The following is a 12,297-nucleotide window of genomic DNA, read 5'->3' as shown; positions in this document are numbered from 1 at the left end:
TGGAAGAAAGATGGCCTCTTTAACAAATGGTGCTGGAAAAACTGGCTCTCCACATGCCGAAAACTAAAACTTGACCCAGGTCTATTACCATGCACTAAGCTAAAGTCAAAATGGATTAAAGATCTAAACATTAAAGCAGAAACACTAAATCTCCTGGAAGAGAAAGTAGGAGGAACTCTTGAAGACATAGTGGTAGGCAAAGAGTTCATGAAGAAAAATCAAATCGCATGGGACACACTTGAAAGATTTAACAACTGGGACCTGCTCTTACTGATAAGTTTTTGTACGTCAAAAGAAATTACCAACAAAGTGAAAAGACAACTCATAAATTTGGAAAAAATCATGACAAGTACTTAGACAAAGGTCTGCTCTCCAGAATTTATAAAGAACTAAAAAACACTAGGGACCCAAAATTTAAAGACCCAATCCAGAAATGGGCATCCGAGATGAACACACGCTTCTCAGAGGATGAAATTAAAGAAGCGAATAAATATATGAAAAAATGCTCCACATCACTAGCCATCCACGAAATGCAAATTAAAACAACAATGAGATATCATCTCACCCCAGAAAGAATGACTATCATAAAGAAATCACCCAACAACAAATGTTGGAGAGGCTGCGGGGAAAAAAAAAAACCCTTCTCCACTGCTGGTGGGAATGTAGACTGGTGCCACTGTTATGGAAATCAGTGTGGAGACTCCTAGAAAACTTGGACTGGAAATCCCATTTAAACCAGCTATTCCTCTATTGGGAATTTTCCTGTATGATCCGAAAACATTATATCATAGAGATATATGTGTGCCTATGTTTATAGCAGCACAATATGTGATAGCCAAATCTTGGAAACAACCAAGATGCCCATCACCTGAGGAATGGTTGAAAAAGATGTGGTATTTTTACACAATGGAGTATTACTCAGCTATAAAGAATGATAAACTTGAAGTCTTTACATTGAAGTGGATGCCACTTGAAGATATACTCATAAGTGAAATAAATCAGACACACTTGTGTGAATATCATATAGTTTCCCTAGTATAAGAACTCAAAAGAAGAAATACAAATAGGTATAATACAAGTAAAAGGAAAGCAGGAACTCGAGGACTAACTAATTAAGAGAGGGAAAGGAGAAGAGCTAGGAAACGTGACAGTGACAAGCCCTACAGTTCTATGTAGAAGATGGGCAAGGCAATGATCCTGAGAATCTTTGAATCTAGCAGTTAAGATTTCTGAAGATTTTTGAATCTAGCAGTTAATTGGAAAGATTCTCACCCTTTTTTCTTTTAATACAAGTACTCCTTAAAATGTTTACACAATAGGGGACAGGCAGATGGCTCGGTAAAATAAGTGCTTGCCTAGCAAGCACAAGGGCCTGAGTTCAATCCCTGGTTCCGCAAAAAAAAAAAAAAAAAAAAAAAAAAAAAAAAAAAAAAAAAAAAAAGTTTATACAATATATACAACATATCTATAGTGTAATATGTTCATTCTAAACACATAGTTTAACACATCATATGTAAACACTTTAAATACTATATCTTTTTCTCTTAAGTCTTTTGATGCTCATTCTTCTAAAATGGGAAGAATATAACAAAGTTTACATAGTCATCCTTCATACAACCCTCAATATTTTACCATACTTATACTGGTATTGACACATGTCACCAGGCCAAATGCAACTTCTTCATATTACTTAGTACATCCATATTCACTTACTTAATAAATCCACATTCAGTTTTTCTTGGTCTTCTTTTCTCATATCCCATGGACTATGATACCAGCTGCTACAAAATAAGCATTCACTGCCTTAATGATGATTTTCACATTTTGTCTTATTGATCCTTTTTTCTTTTCATAAAAAAGTCTTACAAATATGAAGATAGTGTAATACATAATACAATCTTTTCCAAATCCAGTATTTTCCTACATTATTACTCTGCAAAAAAAATTGTCTTTTACAGGGTCCCTAACTGAACATAGAATATATATTCAAATATTTAATTCATTTAATTTTCATACTATATGATGGATACTTGGTTGTTTCATCTCTTGTCTTACAAACAGCTCTGTTATGAGCCCCTTATGTAGCTACAGTTTACCATCCTACTTATATTTCACAGCTGAACATTTCCTTTCTTCTAGTCACAGAAAGGACTTGATATTCCCCACATGATGTTTTTCTTCTGCCTCTCTCCTATATACACAGCATGGATACTCTCTTTTTATCTTCTGAGAACCAGCTTACCACTGAGATATCTTTACAAAGTCCCTTTGACCGAGTTAGTATTCCCTCTCAAATATTCTTTTTTATCATATTAGCACATGTGTGTAGTATATAATGATTACATCGTTTGTGTGGAACTGGTTGGTACTTGTACAAACACTTTCCAATTCTTTTTTCACTCCCTATCCCTCCCCTCTCTCTTCATTCCACTTCCCCTTTGAGATTGATCTATCTTCCATCTTCCTATTATCTTTTATTTTGCTTTTTATTTATATTTTATGGTTATCATACAAGAGTAACAATGGATATTCAAGCTTGTTTGTGTGATTTATTTCACTTAACATTATGGTCTCGTGGTGCATCCATTTTTCTACAAATGACTCAAGTTTACCTTTCTTAGGCAGAATGCTACTCCATTATGTATAAATACCATGCTTTTTATTCATTCATCTGTTGTTGGAAATATAGGTCACTTCCAAGATTTAACTATTATGAATTGCTCTGCTATAAACATGGGTATGTATGTATCACTGCAATATGATGTATTTAACTCCTTGGGGCAAAAACCTAGAAGGGGAATAGCTGGGTCAAATTATCTAGTTTCAGTTCTTTGAGGAATCTCCATACTGATTTCCATAGTGGCTGTCCTAGTTTATCTTCCCACCAATAGTGTAGAAGTGTTCATTTTTTTTTTTTTGAAGTGTTCATTTTTCCATGCAGTCTATCCAGCATTTGTTATTATTTGACTTGATGATAAATATTTTTTGATTTGATGCAAAATTCTTTCAAATCAAATCAAATTATTTGATTTGATGAAGACTACTTTTTCTTTCTAGGGAAAGATGGAACCTCAGCGTTGTTTTAATTTCCATTTTCTGAATGGCCAGTGATATGGAACATTTCTTTATGTATTTAATGGGCATTTGTACTTCTTTGTGAAGTGTCTATTCACTTTTCTGTATGTCCTTTCTTCAGAACATACAGCTAAGAAAAGCCGTAATATAAGTCTGCTTTATTAGATCTTATCAGCAAGCTCTTTATTCAGTAGAGTAAAAAGAAATGACCATCAGCTTGTTCAATCATAGAATTCAGTGGACAAGACATCAAAGAACATCTTTAAGCTATACTGAGAATATGGATGATAATTACTGTAGTGTAACATGGGCATAGAAACAAAGATTAGTCTGAATACCTGAATTTTCATCCCTGGCCTGAAGTTTACTAGCTAAGACTATTTAAGCTTCCTGAATTTCCAATTCTTCTTCTGTAAAATAGGGAGAATAACTATTTACTGATATTATCAAACAATGCACACACAAAAGTTACTGCAAGCAATCATATGATAAACTCAAAGAAGTCTTCATTAATGCCTACTGTTAAATTTCTGAGTCTATATTTAAAATTCTAACAGAGCTTCAACATCAGCCAAACTGTTAAAACCTTCCCTAAGTGTGCACTCTGATCAATGTATTGCCTTTTTTAGGGAGAGCGGGCCTTTTTCAGACAGGGTCTCACTATACGGTTCAGGCTAGCCTTGAGCTTACTTTGGAACCCAGGCTGGTCTCAAGCTTGCAACACTTCTCCTGCCTCAGTCTCCTGAGTGCTGGCATTACAGGCATGCACAACCATGCCTGACAACCTACTGCTTTAGTTGTATTTAATACCTGGCACTACGGGGATGGATGATGTTATGGTGTGTAGCTAGATATTCCCCCAAAGCCTCATACAGTCATAGGTGGCTTGTTTTCAGAAGTGGCTGGATCTAAGAATGTGATTCATGGTACAATGCTAGGACTAAGCAGGCTGGAATTAAGGGTGGGTGATTAATAAATCAGTCCACTGATTAGTTTGGCACCACCCTAATCCTGGTAGCCAAGATACAATATAAGGGACAGAAAGAGGCTTTTTTTTTTAACTCTCTGCTTGCTTTTGCTGTTTTTTGCTTGCCACAAACAGGTTTCTCTGTGTGTCCCTTTTCTGAACCACTCTGCCTTAGAGCCAGCAGATTATGGGCTGAAACTGCTATATACTGTAAGCTAAATAAACCTTTCCACCTTTATTCTGGGTGTTAGGTATTTTGTCTCAACAAGGAAAGTAACTAAAACCAAATCTGGGACTGAGAGTGGTTTACCACCATTGCTGTGGCATAACCTGGCCATGTGGTTCAAGAGCCTTTGGAACTGATTTGTGAGAAGGTGAAAAGAAAGGTTCAGACATACTAGCTGAAAAGGTAGAGCTAGAACAACTTACATTGTACTGTATGGGAGATTCTGGTTAAATCTCAGAAGACCAGATGGCTGACTGAAATTCTGTTGGTAAAGACTAAGCTCAGGGTGTTTCTGCTGGCAAGAAGGAGGTCTATATTGGTTATTGGACTCCAGATGAATGTGTTATGCTTTGATAGAAAGTTTGCCTGCATTTTGCTCATATTCAGAGATTTTGCCTGAGACTCAGATTAAAGGTGGTAGATTAATTAATCTGGCAGAAAAATTTCAAGGTAGTCTAATATTGAGGCCATAGCATAGCTACTGTTGGGGAAGGGGTGTTTAGCTAGATTTACATTGAGAATCAAGGGCAAAGCGCCCCACAGAATAATTTAAACACTGGCAGAAAGGAAGCTCCAGTAAAGCTGTGGAATGCAAAGATAGAGCAGAGGAGATCCTGTATACTGAGAAAGAAAAGAAGACTAGAAAAGATGGCCTGAGGGCATCACAAGGAGCATGACTCTATCCTTTGCAGCCTCAAAATTGCAAAAGTGAGAGACTTTTCCTTGAGAAGAGTGTAGAGAACCATGTTCCAGAATGGCAATGGCCTAGAGATGTTTTTCCTCAGAATTGGTTTCAAGGGACTGGACTCCTGGAGCCAAGAGAGAATGGAGCCTGGCTACTGCTCTAGCTGGCAGTAGACCTTGGTGTCATCCATGTGTTGAGAGTTTTAGGGGCATGCAGAATGCAACAGGTATAGGGTTAGGAAGGCTTCCACCTAGATTTCAGAAGAAGGCCTGGTAGGCCAAGCAGTGTGCCATTGAAAGGATAGTGTATGAAACTGGGAGTGTAAAGCCAAAGGAGCAGTTTGGAGAAGGCACAGATATGGATCATCTGAGGGAAACTGCAAGGAGGAAGCAGAGCCAACCCAAAAGAGAAGTCATGGAAACTACAACCATCTATAGTAGCACAGGGGTGGAGTCACCCAAGCCCTTTGGTGCCTGTATCTTGCCACAGATTGCCTTGGATGTGGTCACAGAACTATAAGACTTACTGTTTGCCCTGCAGGATTTTGGACTTTCTGTGGTCTTACTTATTTCTATCCTGTGCCATTCTATGTTGGAAGTGTTTAAATTTCTTTTCATTTCTACAGGGGCTTAAGAGTTTGCCTTAAATCTCAGAGGAGACTTTGGACTTGGACTTTTCTTTTCTCTCTCTCTCTCTCTCTCTCTCTCTCTCTCTCTCTCTCTCTCTCTCTCTCTCTTTTTTTTTTTTTTTTTTTTTTTTTTTTTTTTTTTTTATGGAACCGGAGATTGAACTCAGGCACCTGCGCTTGCCAGGGAAGCGTTTATTCCACTGAGCCATCTCCCTGGCCTCTTGGACTTGGACTTTTCAACAATGCTAAAACTGTTAGGACTCTAGCAACTCTTGGAGATGGATCAAATGCCTTTTGCATAAAGGAATATGCACACGTCTTTGAGGGTGTAGGGGTGGAATGTTATGGTTTATATGTACATGTCCCCTGAAAGCTTCATGGCGTCACACATGGAGGTGTCTAAATCTATAGTGTATGATTGATTCTTGAAGCAGTGCTAGGATTAAAGGTGTGTTATTACTAAATCAGTCCACTGATTGGTTTGGCAGCACCCTAACACCAGTAACCTGGATACAATACAAGGGATAGAAAGAGATTGTTTTATCCCTTCCTTGCTTTTGCTGTCTTTTGCTTGCCATGAACTGTTTCTGTTCTGCAATGTCTGTCTACCATGACACCCTGTCTTGGAGTCAGATGATTATGGATTAAAACCTCTACAAACTGTGAGCTAAATAAACCTTTTCTCTTTTATCTGTGGGTGTGAGGTATTTTGTCTCAGGAATAAGTAAAAGCTAGTTGCCATATAAGCTTCTAAAAATCGTATTTCTTTTCCCTCTATGACTCTGACTTTCTCTGACAATCCTTTGAAATATGGACCTGATTCATAGCCTCAGTTTCCATTCCTTCTTCCAAAGCTTTGAGGAAAAGTACCATGGAGGAAATATTCTGATGATTTTACTAAAAATGGGAGAAAAAGATAAAGAGAGCCAATTGCTAAATTAGGTTATCTGATTTTCAATTTGTCATTTTTAGCCATCAGATAGTTTACTGCAATTGGCTGAGTTTAACGTCTTCAATTGTTGGTAACTAGGGAAATAAAAAGAAACAATTTTTTTTTAAATTTTTATTTTCAGAAACTAAATAAAATCCTAATAGGATTTTTTTCCCTAATCTGGCCATGAGAGCACAACCTGGCCTTTCTGCAACAGAGAAATGTTAGCATCTATTTATAGTCAGTATTTTCACAAATTAATCACATTTACCATAAGTTAGTTACTATTAAAGAACCTAAGAATCATCTCTTCCTATTCACTTTTGAGGGAAATAAGATTTAACTTTGTGGCTCAGTGCATTGAGAGAGAAAAATAAAAATGTAAAGAAAAGCAGAGAAGCTCTCTACAGTCAACAAGATATGGGATGTTAAAAACATTCAAACTTAAAACCTTGGATCACTCCCAGCTCTGTCCCTTGGCAGCAAATGTCCTACTTAGCACAGAATTGCTCTGCATTACAAAGTCTTTGTAGCATCTTCCTGTCAAAACAAACAATTCATGCCTAAAATTTCTTAACAAGTCAAACTTAAATGACATAACCTTGTAATATGCCTAAAAATAAGATTAATTATGGTCAAATAAAAAAAATAGTAGATATCCAGCTTAGTTTTGTATATAGTGTGTAAGAGAAGCACTGAGGGGTAGCAAAGGTCAAGGAATGCACAACTGAAAACTTTTTCAAATTCAGTGAAACTAAATGGAGGTTTAATTTGGGAATCTAACATTACTTCCCTACCTTGCACACAAGAGCATGTCTGCACATAAACATGTACACACACATACTGAATTTGTTGTAGGTTCAAGTGTACCCCTAAAATTGACATTAATTTCTTTGTCTTTGGTGTCTCTTATAGAGTCTCTACTCTTGATTTGCCTTTCCTAGGCCTCTTGCTACAGTACTTTCATTCTATTTGGGGCTAAAACTCTTTCAGATTAAATAAGCTAATATGCACAAAGTACTTAAAACAGTGCTTGGTTTGTGGTATAACACGTCGAGTAGTTATTTTAGTAGATTTTCCACAAACTTTTCTCAGCTTTCAGCCAGTGTTTCTCAGATGAACCATCTTTATCATGATGTAGCTTCAATTGAGAGCCAACCATCTCTCCTCATGAAAGACAACATGATTTAGTCACCCCATAAACTGCTATTGAGGTCCGACTGTTGGACTCAGGAACACAGACATCAACAAAAGGGGCTCTGAGCTCACAGAGTTTGAACAATAAACCCATTATTAGGTACCATTATCTCCATTTTACCTCTGAAGGCTCAAGACCACAGAGCCAATAAGTTGGAGGTGTGATTTAAGTCCTCTTACAACTGTATAAACTCACAATCTTTTAATTAAGATAGTCCTCTTGCCATCCCAGAATGTGAGCAAAATGGTTCTTCGACACAAAGTGTATGTGAACAATACATTTTTACTAAGTAGAGCAACTGCTTCAAGGCCAAAGGTTTGTGAATTTATGTTATTCAGATTTAAAAAAGAATAATTTCAGGTACCCAGAACTGAACAGATGAGATATCAGCCTGGATAATAAGCTAGCTAAAATAAAATTGCCTGGCACAATACATAACATGGTTGGTACTTCACAAATGTCCACTGAAAACACTAATGTTAAGCCAAAATTATTCTTTACAATGTATGCCTCTTTAAAAAGAACTAAGTAGACTGCCTTATGAGTTAGTGGTCTCTGGAGAGAGACAGCTCCAGTTATGACCTGACTTCGCCTCTTTGGCTGTATGACTTTCTTAAGTTCCACAGTTTCAAGCCTTGGGTTCCCCTCCTACAAAATGGAAGAAGACAGCAGTTTATGTGAGGATAAAATGGATTAATCATACGAAGGGATTTAGAACAGGCTTATATATGGTACGCACTGGTACTTATCGTATGAATAAATATTAGCTATCATCATAAATATTTTCTTAAAATTTGAGTAGTATTAATTGGCTACTTAGATATATTAAATGATGAGGATCTAAAATAATTTCTTTTGAAGATTTTCCAAATTTCTTAATACAAAATATTCTCATTTTGTCTATTCCACAATTCAAACATGAAAATAAATTAGGCATGTGAAGACTAAAATTATGCTTTAACAGCACTCAATTATGCAGAAGAAATAATTTTTGATATACAAGATTAATGAAAAATAATTTTTAAAAAATAACTTTTACGAGCTAGGTGTAGTGCTATACACCTGGAGTCTTAGGACTTAGGAGGCTGAGGCAGCCTCTTGCAAGTTCAAGGATTCTTCCAAGGTCAAGGTCAGTCTGGACTATATTGTGAGTTCAAGGCCACTATGGACTATACATAGTGAAATCCTATCTCAACTTAAAAAAAAAAAAAAAAGCAAAACAAAACAAAAGTAACTTTTATGGTAAGCAGTTAGCTAAAAAGAGGAAGAGAGAGAGAGAGAGAGAGAGAGAGAGAGAGAGAGAGAGAGAGAGAGAGAGAGACTGAGACTGTGTGTGTGTTGGGTAGAACAGGCCTCTGTTTACATTTGGCCATTTCCTGGACCTAAAGTAAATAACTGCAAATTCTCTGCAGTCCTTCACTTGCATGGACACATTCTTACCAAAAGCCACCATGATTTCAACAAGCTTAAACCCAAGAAAAACTGACCTAGGTCACTACATAGGAAAACAAAGCACAATCTATTTCTCATCACCAACCACATGGTATTTGTATCCATAGATACAAGACAACAGAGAATCACAAAATTCTAAAGTGGGAAGTCCCAGAACCTCAGAGATCATTTAAGTTTCAGGCCAGAACTGTGCTATCACTAGGGAGTAAGAAAAGGGAATGAGGTCAAAAGAAAGAACCCTTGGGTTCTTATTTCATCATGAATGAGCTTGTGAGCCCAAAGTAGCTCAATAGTCTCATCTTATAACTAATACCCAGAACTTAGCTAATTAAAAGCAGAGCTGAGATCAGAAGTTAGGCAGTCCACACTGTCAAAGGCCACCGTTTTAGGGCTGTGTCAGTCACAGATGACAACCTATGAGGCTGTGTTAAAAGTAATAAGAAAGCAGGCTTTGTCCATGAAAACCCACCAAGAATTATATCACTATCCATACTTTATGAAAAGAGTAAGGCATTATTATTTGTATTTGTTATAAACAAAAGCAACTTTCTAGTCCCTTTTGGGAGATCAGGGGACAACATGAAAACATGTAACTACTTTTGCTATTACACCATTTTCTTTGCCCTACTATGTACTCTTGGGTCAAGCATAGACATATTAAAAATTTGCCAAGGGAAACAATGAAGTCACTGATAATATAAAGCATGAGAGTAACTTGAAGTTCATGTCTTTGTTTTCTTACTCTCCCAACTTAATTACTTCTCATTACTGATCATTTTGTGGTTGTTGGCACAGGGTAGAGGAAACTCCATTGTAAACATGTGCAGATACACACACAGTAGACCTGCAGTCTGCACACAAGGAAGATGGTACTTAACACAAATCAAATGTAAGTACCAGTTCATTAGCCAGCAAGAATTTTGTTGCTATAATTCCTCCTCCGTCCCCCAAGAGAACTGTTGGCATCAGAAAAAAACTCTAATGACTTTAAAGACAATAACAGTGTAAAATGTTTCAGGTCATTCGTTTTTACTACTTACAAATATCATCACTGGAAAATGACCTCTGCTCTCTGAAGATTTCACCTAATTTACTTAAGAGTGAGTTGAGAGAAGATAAGGTATATTCAGGGCTCTATTCAGTCTTTGGGGCGGTTCAAGGCTGCCTTAAACTCAAAGGGGCACTCCTACCTGCAGTGCTTAGCAAACTACATTGCCAAACAGAGGCTTTCTTATCTTAGTATTCTGAAGACATACCTTAGATAAAATTGTGGAAGGCAGGGGAATGCTTATTGATTAGCAGCAGAACATAGTACAAGTTAATTCTTATCAGTAGGCTATCTTTACACATGGGAATATGTGGGTAGAAGAAAAGCACAAGAATGTCTTTTACAAATCCTTAAAACAAAACCCCAAAGAACACTTTCATATTTTCAGAAAACTAAAAGAAGGAAAGGGTGAAATGTACATTATCAGTCCTTTAAATTTTTTTTTTAGATTTTCAAAGAAATTTATGTCAATGCAGAGTGAGGTTTTTCAATGATTGTTCCTTACATTCTTTTGCCATGTGACTGCAGCTTTTTTCACCTGGGAGTAGAATCCAGGCTACACCCCATCCTGCCACCCCAAATCTGAGTTGGTGTTGATAGGTCTTTCACCAGTAAAATGAGATCCTGGGAGTTTCACCTTCCATACTCTTGGAATATTCTAAGATTACCACATGAGGAATCCTTGTTTAACCTTCTAGAGGATAACTATGTCTGAAGGGTAGAGATGAGATGACATAGCTGAAGCCCTCCAGAGTCCAATGAACATAGTCAGGCATGTGCCAAGGTATAGCTGAGAATATCTAAATCCAGCTATTATAGGCAGTTAAGTTAGATAAAAATTAATTGGTTGAAAAGGACTGAGTTCTCAAGGCAGTTAGGGAAATGTAGAGACATGAGAATAGTGCCTGGAGGCACAACTGAAGCAGTTAAGGCCTCCAGATTAAAAGCACAATGATTTACAATCTGTAATCCCCTTTTGGGATTTCCCATAGCAACAGACCATTATCTCTCTAGGGGTGGGCCATTTTTTCTCATCCAGTAAGACTAAGACTAAAACCTAAGACTAAGATTAAAGACAAAACTAAGACTGGATCATCCACCAAGATTAGTGATATCTTCCATATGCCCTTGCTATGTACCTGTTTCTCTAATAGATCAAAGTTAGCTAAACTGCTATCCTAGTAATCTTATTGGTTGCTTGTAGCTTGACCCACCATGTACTTACCATGTGACCTTGCCCTAAAATATTTTCAGAAGATGACCTGAGTGTCAACCTACTCAGTACCTTCCAGTCTCTCAGGAGCTATTCCTATTCTCCAATAAACCTTTCCTACTCCTAACCTCTTTTGTCTTTTGGAATTCATTCTTTTATTGCAGGACACATGATCTGACAACTCTGACATCTAGCAGGTTGGGAGTTGTATCTCTCCTCTGTCAGAGTAGTGTTGCAAGATGGCTGAAGATGCAGAAAATGTACAGAATGTTAAGCTAACACAGCTAGTTTCACAGTCTTGGTACAAAATAATACATATATCTGAGACAGCAGACCACAAAGTAAAAGGAACAAATCAGTCCCATTAAACACCCATTGTAAATGGAGCACCAATTCAGATACACCAAGGAGACATGAATATTGATCTAAAATAAGGCGAGATATGTAACACAGTGTTAAGAACATGTGCTTGGCATGAAGATTCAATCTTCAGTATGAAAAAAAAGAAGAAAAATAAATTAGAAGACATAGATGGCCTTGTTCTTACCATAAGAACAAGATAAGTACAAACATATCTATAATATTTACATCATTTAAACATATGTAATTTACACATAATGCTCAATGTAAAAAATTTTTTGAACAATTTTGCATGCTTATATCTGGTAATCTGAACAACTACTTTGAAGATAACACTATTCAATATAACAATCATTGTTGATTTTATCACCTTTTTAAAAAATGTATTTAAGACAGGGTCTGCAGGATCTCACTACATGGATGAGACTTGCAGTGATTTTCCTGCTTTCAGCCTCCCAAAGGGTGGGATTACAGGTGTGTTCCACCACACCCAGTCTTTTTTTTTTTTTTTTTT

The 12,297-nt window shown here is 36.9% G+C and overlaps 2 protein-coding genes across 6 annotated transcripts in view; one reads left to right on the top strand and one right to left on the bottom strand.

Annotated features, from left to right (window-relative positions):
• Cmss1 (cms1 ribosomal small subunit homolog (yeast)) overlaps positions 1–12,297 on the bottom strand; it is a 427,095-nt gene that overhangs the window by 280,520 nt on the left and 134,278 nt on the right. The gene's annotated exons all lie outside the window — the stretch shown is intronic.
• The window catches only part of Filip1l (filamin A interacting protein 1 like), a 311,808-nt gene that overhangs the window by 197,445 nt on the left and 102,066 nt on the right, over positions 1–12,297 (top strand). The window contains exon 1 of one of the 5 annotated variants that reach the window (XM_023721226.1): positions 10,035–10,051. The exons of the other annotated variants lie outside the window; for them this stretch is intronic. The gene's annotated coding sequence lies outside the window, so the exon portion shown is untranslated. Of the gene's footprint in view, positions 1–10,034; positions 10,052–12,297 lie in introns of those variants that run through there. 5 annotated transcript variants of the gene reach the window in all.

Source organism: Octodon degus, unplaced genomic scaffold, assembly GCF_000260255.1.
Source record: "Octodon degus isolate 3935 unplaced genomic scaffold, OctDeg1.0 scaffold00081, whole genome shotgun sequence".
In the NCBI taxonomy this organism is placed as follows: Eukaryota; Metazoa; Chordata; class Mammalia; order Rodentia; family Octodontidae; genus Octodon; species Octodon degus.
Note: the sequence above shows the minus strand (reverse complement) of the source record. Positions and strands in the feature narration are given on the sequence as shown.